Raw genomic sequence first — 13,277 nt, forward strand, 5'->3', positions numbered from 1 at the left:
CAAATATTGAGTGTTTGATTAGCCTCTGCTAAGGTAAGTCAACCTTCTCAAGGCATTACACCCTGCAAACTAACACAGAACCGTTCCCCTTTCTTTAGCTTCTGCAAATTCTGTATTTATCTCACTATTAAACAGCATTTTCTAAACGGAAACTGAAGGTTGTGTCACACCACACCAGAGTCGAGAGTGATAACCAAGGATTTAAGCTTGTGGGGACGATGTATTTGTACTAAATTTGGTGTTTAAAAATCATTCAGATTTCCTGACATAACACAAACAAGTGGTGTGAATTTCAGCCATGGTTGTTTTTGCAGTGTAGTCGACACAGTGTGGTCCTGCATTACCCATCAGGGAATAAACACACAGCTATTTCATTCAACTTGTAATTGTGTGTACATAAAAATATGTACTTGTATCATCATAAACACTACAGAAAGGCAGAGCCCTGCTCGCAACATACAATCTAGCAATTGAACCTGGGAACACAAACGAGCCAGCAGCCTACTCACTAAGCCTCACATTAATAGCTGCACACATACAGTAATAGACTCAGTTGTCAGGAGCTTTAAATATACGGAGGACTAACAGCGTAATGCTGCATCAAAGCTGTTTAGACACCTCTGGCATGTGAGACGCACTGAAACCTGAAAGCCTGCCTCCCCCCGTTCAGCGATAACATTCAGGCAATTACCAAGAGACGCAGACACCCAGATGCCACCGAGAGTGAAAGAGAGAGAGAATTCAGAGCAATGGACAGTGACGTGTCCAAGAGACGCGAAGAGGAGGGTGCAGGCAGCGGTGGAGACGAGTGTCAGGGGTGATGTGTGACAGTGGCAGTGTCTAAAAAGACAGGAGGTGGAGCTGGAGGTGGCAGAGCTGAAGATGCTGGTTTGGAGACAGTTTGGAGATAAAGTAAGAGAGTGAAGGTTGAGATGGTTTGGTCATGTGCAGCGGAGGGACAGGGATTAGATTGGACAAAAGGAAGTTGAAGATGGAGGGAAAAGAGGAAGATCACAGAGAAGCTTCATGGATGCTGTGAATGAGGACATGGGGACAGTTAGTGTAACAGAAGAGGACACAAAAGACAGGGCAAGATGAAGGCAGATCATCCACTAACCCCTGAAGGGAGAAGCCAAAATAAGAAGAAGTGTGAGAGGGAACATAGAAACTGAAAGAAAGAGTTGAGGATGGGGATGAAAAGTGAAAAGTAAGTCAGAAAAAAGGGTGAAATACTTGAGATGAATCCACACCGAGTCATTTCTGAACTTCAAACACTTTCCCGGCTCCGAGTCTTCATCCAGAATTTATATTATTGCTATAACTAGGGATTCTGAGAACTGGAACTTGGCTTATAACTGAAGGGTTGCCAGTTCAAGTTCCCGCCAGGTGAAGTACCTGTGAGCAATTTACCCAATCAGGATTGAATCAGGAAGGAATAAAAACATCTGCCAAAATCAAATATGTGGAACCCCTACTGTGGTGAACCCCTAGAGGAAAAACTATAATTCAGGATACTATCACAGATATGTGGTAAACTCTTTCCCTTTTTTTTACACCCCCAGATTTTCCTCAAACGTAAGTATCCTCAATTCCCTGTGTTTCTGGTCCAATATGTAGCCGCTTATTTGTTTCCACTAACTCCTGGGGGAAATACCTTATATATAATACCTTACACCCACTATCTATACACCTGCCAGCCTCTGTCTTCTCCCATGCAGGTTTTTGGATTAGCAGCTATTAAGACAAGGTGTGAATAAAACATCGATTATCCAGAGAGGATTTATTTATTGGCCGAGTCTCCCATGTGAAATATTGCCCACAAGCTTAGGTGTAAATGAGAGGCAAAGTGGTGAAACACGGGAAAAGACTCACAGGGACATAAGCAAAGACCGTTCATCATAATCAGTGCATCCTCTGTTCGCTATTCTCCTCCAGCAAAGTGGAATCATGTTCTAATTCTCACGGCTTGTGTCCCCACTTTGTTTCGCAGCCGACTCCTGGAGTCTGCAGAGTTAGTGCGAGGCAGCACATTCCTGTGTTATTTCACGACGGCTCCACAGTCTCATCGATAACCCAGCAGGCAAATGAAGGAATTAAACCATTTCTACCCATTTTGTGCATCATTAGAGCCATATACTGTTTAATTCCCCCATGTGCTTTGATTGAGGGTTTCTGCTCATCACCATCGTTGAGCGGCAGATGGTGTTGACTCGGTGCTGCAAACTTGGCAAAAAAAAAGGTCCTCACTTCTGAAGAAAAAAATTATCCTTGGATTAAAATTACATAGCACTAAACACCAAGAAGACAGCAAAAACTAGTTTTAAGAGGATTGTAGTTTTCTCCCAGAGGGAAATTTTTCTGACATTCATGTCTGAGAGGGAAAGTTTTTGGGGGAGAATCATCAGCACACCAGGGTATGAGTCACCCCAGCCTCATCGTCTGGATTCATCATCATCAAGTCAAGACAATGGTACACATGCCACATTTCATGACGGAGGCATCATCGCGGGTTAGTCTGAGGACGCACATGCACATGAACATGCCGTGCACTGCGGCAGCTTCATGCTCTGCTGTCTGACACCGCGTGAGGACGAGCACAATCTCAAGCTGCTCCTGCAACTGAAGCAATCAGCGCCCAGGCTTACAGTGAAGGGTTTCTACACGTCTCTGCTCAGAAGCATCCGTCTGCAAAACTGCAAGAGAGGGGGCGGATTTACAAGTGGGCCAATCTATCTAAGCTATAGGTTGTCCTACCGCACAGAAAAAGTCAGAAACAGCAAAAATGAAAGAATAAAAACAACGTCAACCATCTTAGGGAAAACAAACATTTGTGCTGCTATAGTATAAACAGACTGGGTCTCACTGCTGTTTTCTTGCTGATTAGAACTCAAATTGACTTCTTGTCTTGGACAACGTGTAGTTCCGCCCACTCAAAGTTTTGCCTGGCAACCCTCAAGAGCCTCGAGGACAAGGGAGCAACACTGACTGATATTTTGAATTTGTACCGCTGTACACATTTTAACTGCCCCAGTTTATTTGACATATATTTAAGCCCATGGCCACACGGTTGGTGCTGTGGTTAGCACCCTTGCCTTTGCAGGAAGACGACCTGGGTTTGCGATGTTCTTGAAATTTTTTTTGCGTGTGGGTTTTGTCCGGGTCCTCCAGCTTCCTCCCACAGTGACGGATTGTGATTAGATTAATTGACCGTCTGTGTGAGAATGGATGGTTGTTTGTCTCTATGTGTCCCTGTGATAGACTGGCGATCTGTCCAGGCTGTGGACCCCGCTTATCACCCTATGTCAGCTGAGATAGGCACAGCACCCCCCGCAACCCTTATGTGGAGGATAAAGCGGTAGAAAATGGATGGATGGATGGATATTTAAGCTCATGGCCAAGTGGAACAGGAACTGTGCTTGTAACCAGAAGATTGTTGGTTCAAATCCCTGCCATCTTAAAAAGGCTGGAGGAGCCAACACTAATTGCAGCCCACTGCTCCTGATTCTATAAAGGTTCAGAGTAGAGGATGAGTTCAATGCAGTGAAAAATGTTTCCAACAGGGATTTATAATGTAACAAAAATAAGTCTTTCTGGGTTAAATAAATTTCTTTTGGGGATGGAAGCTGGCAGAAGATACTTCAGAGGTATTATTTCATTTGAATGTTCTTGAACTTGTTCGTACAGGTATCACACACTTGAATATCAGACTCATCTTCACAGTAGGGAAAGTGAGAGACAAGTGAGAGGTAAGTGCGAGGTAAGAGTGTGTGTGTGTGTGTGTGTGTGTGTCTGTGGCACTTTCACAAACTCTCCACAGCCACAGAACTCAATATCAGAGACCAGTCATTAGCTGAAAGTAGCAATTCTGGTTGTGAATAGTAATAATACACTGCAGAGCTCTTGATCTGAAACAGAAATGAATTGAAACAATGGCAGTCGTCAGAGCTGATTCCTGGCACGGGCACACAGTGAGCACTGAAGTCTATCTCGCCAGTTTACTCTCAGATAAATTGCACTATGAGACAGGCTGGATTTAGTAGAAATGCACTGATCCACGTTTTGTTTTTAATTTCAACCCCATTCTAATAAATGGATTTGGATGTTTGCCAACACGGGAGATGATAGCAGAGCTCCTTCTTACATCACAGTTTGTCACAAAAAGACACCGTAGGTAACGATCCATACACAGCTGCTAATTCAGCAGACTGCAGACTGCACTTCTTGTTCCTGCTGTCCTTAGAACCTTTGGTGAATTGTTGTAGTGTAATAAAATATTTTTAGTGTTTAACACCAAGCACAGAGCTTCCAGTCTGGCAACACATCACCCCTTTCCCCACGCACTCTCTCTCACACAAATAATATAATACTGCTCCAGTCAACAAATATCAACCTACTGGTGGAGCTATAAGAACGGACAGGAAATTCAAAATTACAGCCCAATGTTGGTACTAACATGTAAGCAAGATTTAGAGATCATTTTATAGATGTATAGCTGCTAAAGGAGGGGTCAGGATACACACAATTTATTGAGATAAGTCTTCTTGACACAAGAACGTTGTGTCTCTAGAATCTCCTGTTTGGACATTGGTAGAGTCGCAGGTACTGTTCTACAGACCTCACATTGTGTCATAATAAACACCCCCTGCCTAAAAAACACGACAGATACCAAGAAAAAACTATTCTCTTAAATGTTTTGTAAAAGGAACGGTGAGTAAATCAAGAAATCTTTGGGTAAAAAACCCTGTCCCACTGGTCAAGAAGAGGAACAGAGTTAAAGGGGATAAACGTATATGCAGATGACGTCATTGTTTTACTGCAAGATATCTTTTTTCTTTTTCAACTTAAACTCTTTTTCTCAAACTGCTGTGGCACAATAGGAAAAGTCAAGCAATAGAAATCACTAAGATTCAACCTCAGGGAACCATGAATATTTTTATTTTCCTACACAGCTGATGTCACCTAAGCTAAAGAATAATTTTATGGAGAAAACTGTTCAGTGTAGAGGATTATCTGTCGGGGACTGTTGCCTTCAAGAGATCACTTAAAGAAAAAAAACTAGGTGACCCAATTTTGTTCTTTTTCATTCAAAAAGTCCTTTTGAATGTAACTTTTTCTGTTTTTCTGACTGTTTTTTATTTTAATTTTGTTCATAAAAATGAGCCAAGCGAACTGTGAACTGTGACTTATTTACAAATTTTACAAATCTAATCTCATTTTGAAAAATGGTCAGTACTTTTTGCTCATGTGTGTTTATATAGTGCAGAAAAAGGGATGTAAGACTCTATATTGCACATCCCATTATAGGGACTCCAGATGTAAATTAGGCCAAGGCTAACTCTGGTGTAATGCATCAAATGGTGACATTTATGTTCTTAATTGCACATGGTCCCTTTCAAATAAAATCAAATAAAATCATTATAGCCTCTGTATATACATTTTAACATAGTTATGGGGAAAAAAACCCTCTGTGCTCTGTGTTCTGAGGGCTAATATCATATTTGTTACCATTATAATTGTATAATTTTTGCAACACTGTTATTGTATGATTTAAACTTTTTTACTGTTATTTTCACAGTTCAAATCCATGACTATTTGATGTATGATCTTAAAGGGGGACCCCAGGAAGACCAGCCATGCTTTAGGACACAGCTAATGGGGATCTTTAAACGTCTTTTTTTGTAAATCATCGTTCCTTTTCTCTCCTTCACCCTTGGGCCCACAGGTAGATCATGGGGCAGAAGATTGTTTTTATTTATTTATTTATTTCACCTTTCTGTGGTTATTTGTGAGCTTAATCATTTATTGATGGACTATGGACTTTGCAGTAAATGCAGTACAAGGCCAGAGTTATAGACGGGATCACCAGGAGAACAGGGATTTGAAACAGATGCTGAATAAAAGAAATCGGAAAGGATTCCAAACTGTAAATTGCTGTAAATGTGACCGTGGGCATCTGAACAACTGCAGAACAGAAGGAAGCTGGTTTTTATTAGTGGCCGTGAGGAACAGCTCCCCAGTAACAGCCGAGCTGTTTCAAGCTGAACGTTGTGTGCTACAAAATTGGACATGGAATTAAAAGTCATTCCAATGGTAGTTTTTTTTTTTATTCTGCTCCTCATTAAAAAAAGTTTCACTGCAGTAATTATTCATATTCACATCACTTAGTATTTGTCTCGAAGGGGATGCACAACTCTTTTGTCCGATGAAAAGCTCACATTTTAAAAGGCAGCTTTACATAAACAGCCCTATTTTGATTTTCATTATCATGCAAATGTCTTGTAAAGTACAGCACATGCATTAATAGGGCCTGTTTTTATCACTGAGGGGGTAAAAACCAACAGGAGTTGGGAGGATTTCATGCGGCAGCACTGCAGTAAACACTTGGACTTGCTGTGTGTGTTTTTTTTGTCTGCTGTCAGTTTCGACGCTCATTACGATTCATTTATTCAGCTCATTTTATTTGCTCCATTTTATGCTTGCAGAGTTTGCTTGAGTGGAGACTTTCTTGTCATTCAGCAGCAAAATTAATAACGAAAAACTGAAAATCTATTAAACATAAATGGCAATAAAATAAATAAATATTTTTTTTTTCTTCCTAAAATGCACTCATTCCATATTTGCCTGGACTGAGTTGTGTTTAACAGCTGGGTTCCTTTTTACTTGTGTGCCATTTGTATGCAGACAGAGGTGCAATACTAAGTAGAGCCATTTAGTCTGAACAGTGTTATAAATCTGAAGAGGTTCAGGATCAATAAGAGGAGATCAAAGCATTACCTCCTCCTACATTTTTCACTCCGTATCCCCCCCTAAAACTCATAGACCACCCAACTTTAAACAGAGATTCTGCTAAACTGGGATTGAGAATTGGAGTTGGAATAATGCTGATGTAACAGCTGGGGCACAGGAAGCTGATGGTCAGCCACAAAGTGTTGACCGTCAACATTGGCTTATTAGTACGATGGAATCACTGTCGGATGAACAAACCATTTCAAAACCAAACAAACAAATACGGATGCAGTCAAAAATACGCAAAGGTGACACAATAGACATTTTTCATCATTCAAAACTATTTTAACACTGACAAGGCCTTCTTTTATGTTTTACATTGGCATGTTACCTCTACTTTATTTGGTAATTCATTACAACTGACTCTCTCTTGTGTCTTAAATGAAGTTTGAACTGAATTCTCTGACATCCTCAAGGTTATAGCTGTTTTTAAGTGGTAGGTTATTGTCCTAGTTATTTTGGTGTCCCCGTTGATGAAAACAGACTCCTGCCACCTGATTATCTGGTGAATTATTCCATCCCATGCATGTACAGAACAGTGTGAAATGGGAAGAGTCAATGTAAAAAGATAAAGTTGTCAATTTTAAGTTCCTTTTTTTTCCGGACTCACAGACGTGACAAAGTGTATTTTTATGAAATAATGTCACTTAAATATTGCTTTATTGCCAGCTCAGCAAAAAAAAAATTAATCATCCCCTCAAATCTTCACTTTTAAGAAGATCATTTTTGAAAAAAAGTTGCAGTGTCGCTATCTAATTAGCAACAAAAATAAAGTCCAGCTGAAGCTTATATGGATGTCATTACTTTTGCAAGAGTCTCGTCTTAACCCAAAGTCCTATTTTATTTATGCTTGTACTTTGGGAGAGGTTCAGGTTAAGGTTAGCGTTAAAAGCAAAGATATTAAAGTGGAACTAAATGCTGAAACAACTTTTTTCCAGGTAAAAAACAACAACAATGTTTATTGCTATCTCTATACTGCCTCTCTGGTCAAACACCAGCTACTGCATTCACATTTTGCCAAGTTTAGTTTAGATTCATCTCCACACTGAGCATCTGTGGTCACATTTTATGTTGGATGACTATAACGTGTTTTCACAAATCATTTTTGAGACACGCAGACGATGCCTTGTACTTTATCTGTCAAAAAGCCTCTATTCTATAACAGTGTATAACACAGTTTATTATACACAATGCCGTTGCTGAAGGACTTCATTGCTGTCATTTCTAATTCACTGTGTTATGAATTACCATGAGGAAGTCACTGCATGGAAATCTCTTAATGCTGAAGCAGGTGGTTTGAGAAATAGCACGGACGCTGAAAAGGTATATTTCCATTTGCAAGGCTGTGTAAATGTTATGCAGTGGCACCGCGCACTTTAACTGCTGCTTCCTTAGCAGGTCGAGACATTTCCAGTTAGATAATAATTCCAGTTAAATGTGAAAGGAGCAAGAAGCGATGGCTATATTACCGTCTGATTGCTGCAGGTCCGCATTTCTTCATAGCAATTCCCCAGTAAATCCGTGCACAGCGAGAACCCTGTACTGTACACTATATCCCCACGGTAATCTGCAGATGGTAAAGGAAGTGACATTTACTGCAGCTGTATAGTGCTTAAGGCCCAGACATTTGAACGCCGGCCAAGATGTGGAAATGCTGCTTAGTGAAAGTCATGTGGGGGGTGGAATATGAAAAAAACATGTGGCTGCGATTACATAAAATACAAACGACACAGCTCCAAAGACAGAAAATGAAGTGGAATAAATGCACAGAACAAGACAAAAAAGGTTCATATTCAACTACAAAGAGAATGAGCTGCATGGCATCAGTAAAAATATTCACGATCGTGTCTGAAAATCAGCTGTCGGACGAAATTTGACCCATATCCAAAACGTTAATGCACATGTTGAGATGTTGATCAAAGGCTCTGAATGAGGGTTGTGGACCTACGGTAAAAGGATGATGCACACCATCTGTTTTTTGTGTTTGTTTTTGGGTAAGCTGGTGAGCTAGGTTCTGCAGCTGTATACCAGCGGCTGACAGCAGGCTGGAGCAGCAGCAGCAGCAGGTCCCAGGAGGCAGACGCATCAGCAGGGGAACTCACCCGGGCCCGCTGATGTTACTTATGTAGAAATCAATAGCTCAGGCTTCCCCCGTGCCCCCGGATCTGTCTTTTCTGACATTTTCTATTTGTGACACATCTCTGTGCGCGTGCAATAGGGGGAAAAAAAGAGCACTTCGAATTACTGTTTTAGAGAAGACAACAAGCTGCAGCCCAGAGCGAGCGGTCCTATTGTTTCAGCGGGAATATATGGGTCAGCTGGGCAACAGAGGGAATCGAGTATTGACAGACTCTGCTGCCTTTTTCTCTCCGTGGTAAATCTTCTGCCAGCGTTGACACTGAGGGTAAAACATGGTCCTGATCTGTATTTTTATATCTATGAATATTCAGCTTGGTTTCCCAAAATATATATGCTATTATACTTTCCTACAAACTGTTCCATTTGCCAGGCATCTGCTGGGTTAGGTCTAACATGTTGATCCCTAAATTGCATCGCTGACCCCAAACTACAACCCTTCCCATTGACTGTGTATATAAAAAATTGAACAGAGCCTTCTGGTTTCCTTGGTGAAATCAATCAAGAAGCAAGAGAATATTGAATTGCAACAAGGAGGCAACTAGTGCTAGAAAAGTAAGTCTGCTTGAATGAAGGTCTATGGAAAAAATTAGCGTTGTCACTGGAAGAGTCATGAGCGTGAAACCTGACACAAGAATCAAAGCAAACAATGCCGAACTGCAGATCAGTTTAAAAATCCTGAAAACAGGATTTTATCTCCAACATGCAAAAGAAATGTCTAAAATCTCAGCACTTAGTGAACATTTGGAAGCCCGTGGCCAAGTGGAAAGGGAACTTGGCTTGTAGCTGGAGGGTTCAAGTCCCCACCCCGGAGCAAGGTACCCAACTCCCATCGCTCCCTGGGCGCATCCTCAATTCTAGGATGGGTCAAATGCAGAGAAATAATTTCCCTAAGGGGATTAATAAATTATAAGATTTAGATTTAATCGTAGACAAGTCGGAGAGACTTTATTGTTGATTCTCCGCTGCCAGTTACAACTTAAATATAAAAGTCTGATTTGAAGCAGACTTGATCGTAATTTCATTCATTTCAGGTGAACAAGGGAAATAAAATGTAAACACAAAAGAACATTGGATTGTGCAAAAGCGTTGTGGCTTCCCTCTGGTGACTCGGCTTTGCGGCGTTAAAATCTGCCCCACTTTCCTTGTGCTTAGATGCTGCTCTGACGCTGCCGTGGCAAGGAACTAATCTGCTCTTTTCTTCCATGCAAAAGTTTCAAAGACTGATCCAACAGCTATTAACTCAAAGAGCAGAGTTTTGTGCACCAATCCGCCGCTTCATTCCCACCACTTTAGTGGAAACAAAGGGCTGCATCGGCTGCGGCAGAATGAATTCAGGACAGTCACAATGGGAGCCTTCAGATAATGCCGCTGACAGAAAATGCAAAGCTTTATCAGTCAACATAATACCTCAAACAAATCGAAAAGAAAAGCCCTGGCATGAGATATGGATGAGCTCAAAGTAAGAAACAAAGCCGCAGAGTGCATACAAAATGACTTCAAGTCAAGTGGAGCGACAACAAGCCTCGGTAAACAGAATCAGCTCCAGTTTGATCCGTCCACAGCCGTGCGGCTCACCGTGGTCTCAGGTGTGGAGGATGATCCAAAAATGTCACGTCCCCCCTGTGACCTCTGCTCATTATTCACACAACATTTAATGAAGTTGATTCAAGGTGAGCAGACTCACTCCGAGGTGAAGAACTGTTAAACTGACCACTGACCTCGTCAGCTTGTTCCTCTGCAGTCAGAAAGTCATAAAAAATGGCCTCAAATATCAACATGTAAGACTTTTATTCGAAAAGGATGAAAACATTAACTCAATAAAGGTGTCACTCAACTCCTGCCTCTCTGCAGAAATGTCATGAACACTGACGCACAATGTGATTTCACCAAAAAGTGTGAACAAGTGTGTTATTAGTCTTTGTGGAAAAGCAATTGTCAGTGTTTCTCTGAGGCCTTTGGGAAAAGTTTGCTTCCTAACCCTCTGATCACGATTCTGGGAGCTGTACGGGAAAAAAGGCCTTTCTGTTTGGAGAGGTAATTGCGAAAATAAAACGTATCTTGCGGGTTGTGTTGTTTGGAAATTGGATTCTTTGCCGACGGGATTCGTGGTTCATGACTGTCAAACGCGTTACACCTTGACGGATTGAGGATTTGAGGAGATTTATTTGACAAAATATGGGACTGTATGAGATACTTTAAGGCAGGGGTTTTAAACATACAGCCCGCGGGCCAGAAGCGGCCCACCAGAAGGTCTGATCCGGCCCGTGGGATGAATGAATTAAAATTTATATTATTATTGTTCTCCTCTTATCTTTTCCAATCCTCCCGAGAGGCCTGTCTCCCTTATTATTTTGATACGCAAAGCTATAAGAAAGTGTGTTAGCATGAGTTGAATGAATGAAAAGTGTGTGCTACTTTGTTTATGGGTCGAAAAAAGCGTCTTTGGACAATGACTTTTATTTATACATGTGTATATATGTGTATATATATATATATATATATATATATATATATATATATATATATATATATATATATATATACGATGAAGTTGATGTGACTTACAACATCTGTCACGTCTTCATATACAGTGATTCACGGCGTCCAGATGGAACCAGAGTTATTTGAATGAATGTGCTCAATCGCACACTCTGGCTTCACCGCGTCCAACCGTCACTCGTGTTCCACGTCGTAAACACGGTGATCAGAGGCAACAAGGAAGTTTATCTTCAGCCTATGAGTCGAGGTGAACACAGGGGGACAGAGACGAGTGGAGATGTAATTAAAGTCTTTGACCCATCGCTGTACAATGAATATTGCCGATACAGTACTTGATTATTATCTGCACTGGATAATTTTTATGGTAAGCCTTAAATGTGATCACCTAACACAGTCCTTGACCCTGGAGGTACAGTATGTGTCTTTTTATTTTTTTACTAAAGGTTGTTTATGAATAAATGGCATTTATTTTTCAACAGACGATACACTTATGAAAACTAATACAAGTATATAATAAGACAAGTAATGAAGGTAACATACAAAATCTAATTATCACAAAAACCTGGTTAGTTAAGCATTGAAATATAAATTATTCTTATCAATATTGTCAGTCCCAATTATAACAGAACACCACTAACTCAATTATAGTCTATAATGTAAGATTAAATTATTCATATAAGGGTTTTTTGAGTATTTTCAGTGCTCACTTCTCAGTTTTCAGAGCAAATATTACACCCATATCTTTGTTTCTTTTATCTTAAAGTTCCTCTCAAAGTAACTGGATTTTAAATAACTTCTGGGAATTAAATGCAGCATATTATAATCTATCAAATCTTTAAATTTCAGTATTTTAAATTGGATAAAATGTGGATTTATTGGGTCGCTGTTCAGCTAATTGCTAATTTTTTTGTATTAAGAAAATAGGGTTTGTATTTAAGGTGACTTTGATGTTCTTCACTTAAGTTGTTTAAGTTGATTAAATCCTCAAGTTAATATGTTGGCTTGACTTAATTATTTGTGTCCTTTCACTCACTTCATTTGCTCTCTGCCATGGCTGCCGGCGCTGAAGCCTGTTTGTAATGGCAACGGATTCAGTGAATAAATAATGACATACAGAAATCACTTAAGTGAAATGTCACTCAAGATTCCACTCCAGGGTGGACGAGGACAATGCAGCGCTCCTTGAATTAAAACGAGAAAAAAGATTCTTTTGGCCCTATCATATATGATATAGAGTAGAAACCATTAAAAACCATCTGTTCTCTCGTCCGCTGCAGTCTCACAGTATTTTTATACTTTTATGTGCCAAAAATGTGGATTTATTTGTTGCTAATGCCACAGAGTTTCTATTTCTCATTGTTAAAATCTTATTTCATGCTCCAGCAGTGTGAGTTTAAATATTTAAATGACTTCATTCTGAAAGGATTGGTTTTCCAATTCCATCGCTCACACGGGTCGATAACGCCTCCTGGAGGACGGCGCTCCAGGTGAGTGACAGCATGTTCGCTCCCTCATCCCGGTTCATCGTTTCCTTATTTCCACTGCCTCCATGATCCACCGTTGGTATCATATGACTCTGGCCTCTTCCCACTTCATTACGCGGTTTTGTCGTTTGCAGTGATCTGAACTATCAGAAGATCAGACTACTTTGAAGTAGAAGAAGAAGCTTCACTTCCGTAGTAAACAAACGCTGCACGAGCAGACACAAAACGTAGATATGTCACGTTTACTTGGATCAGACACGTGACAGCCACAAACCAGGAAGTCATGTACCAGCCCTCTTGTTTCGGAATGATATTTCTTTCCGAGCAGAGTTTTCAGATTGTGTTTCATGTCCTTATTCCGATTAATTG

At 40.5% G+C, this 13,277-nt stretch overlaps 1 protein-coding gene across 1 annotated transcript in view; it reads right to left on the bottom strand.

The window, feature by feature from the left end:
- The window catches only part of zmat4a (zinc finger, matrin-type 4a), a 128,212-nt gene that overhangs the window by 45,209 nt on the left and 69,726 nt on the right, over positions 1 to 13,277 (bottom strand). The gene's annotated exons all lie outside the window — the stretch shown is intronic.

The sequence above is a fragment of the Solea solea genome, chromosome 8 (genome assembly GCF_958295425.1).
Source record: "Solea solea chromosome 8, fSolSol10.1, whole genome shotgun sequence".
Taxonomy (NCBI): domain Eukaryota; kingdom Metazoa; phylum Chordata; class Actinopteri; order Pleuronectiformes; family Soleidae; genus Solea; species Solea solea.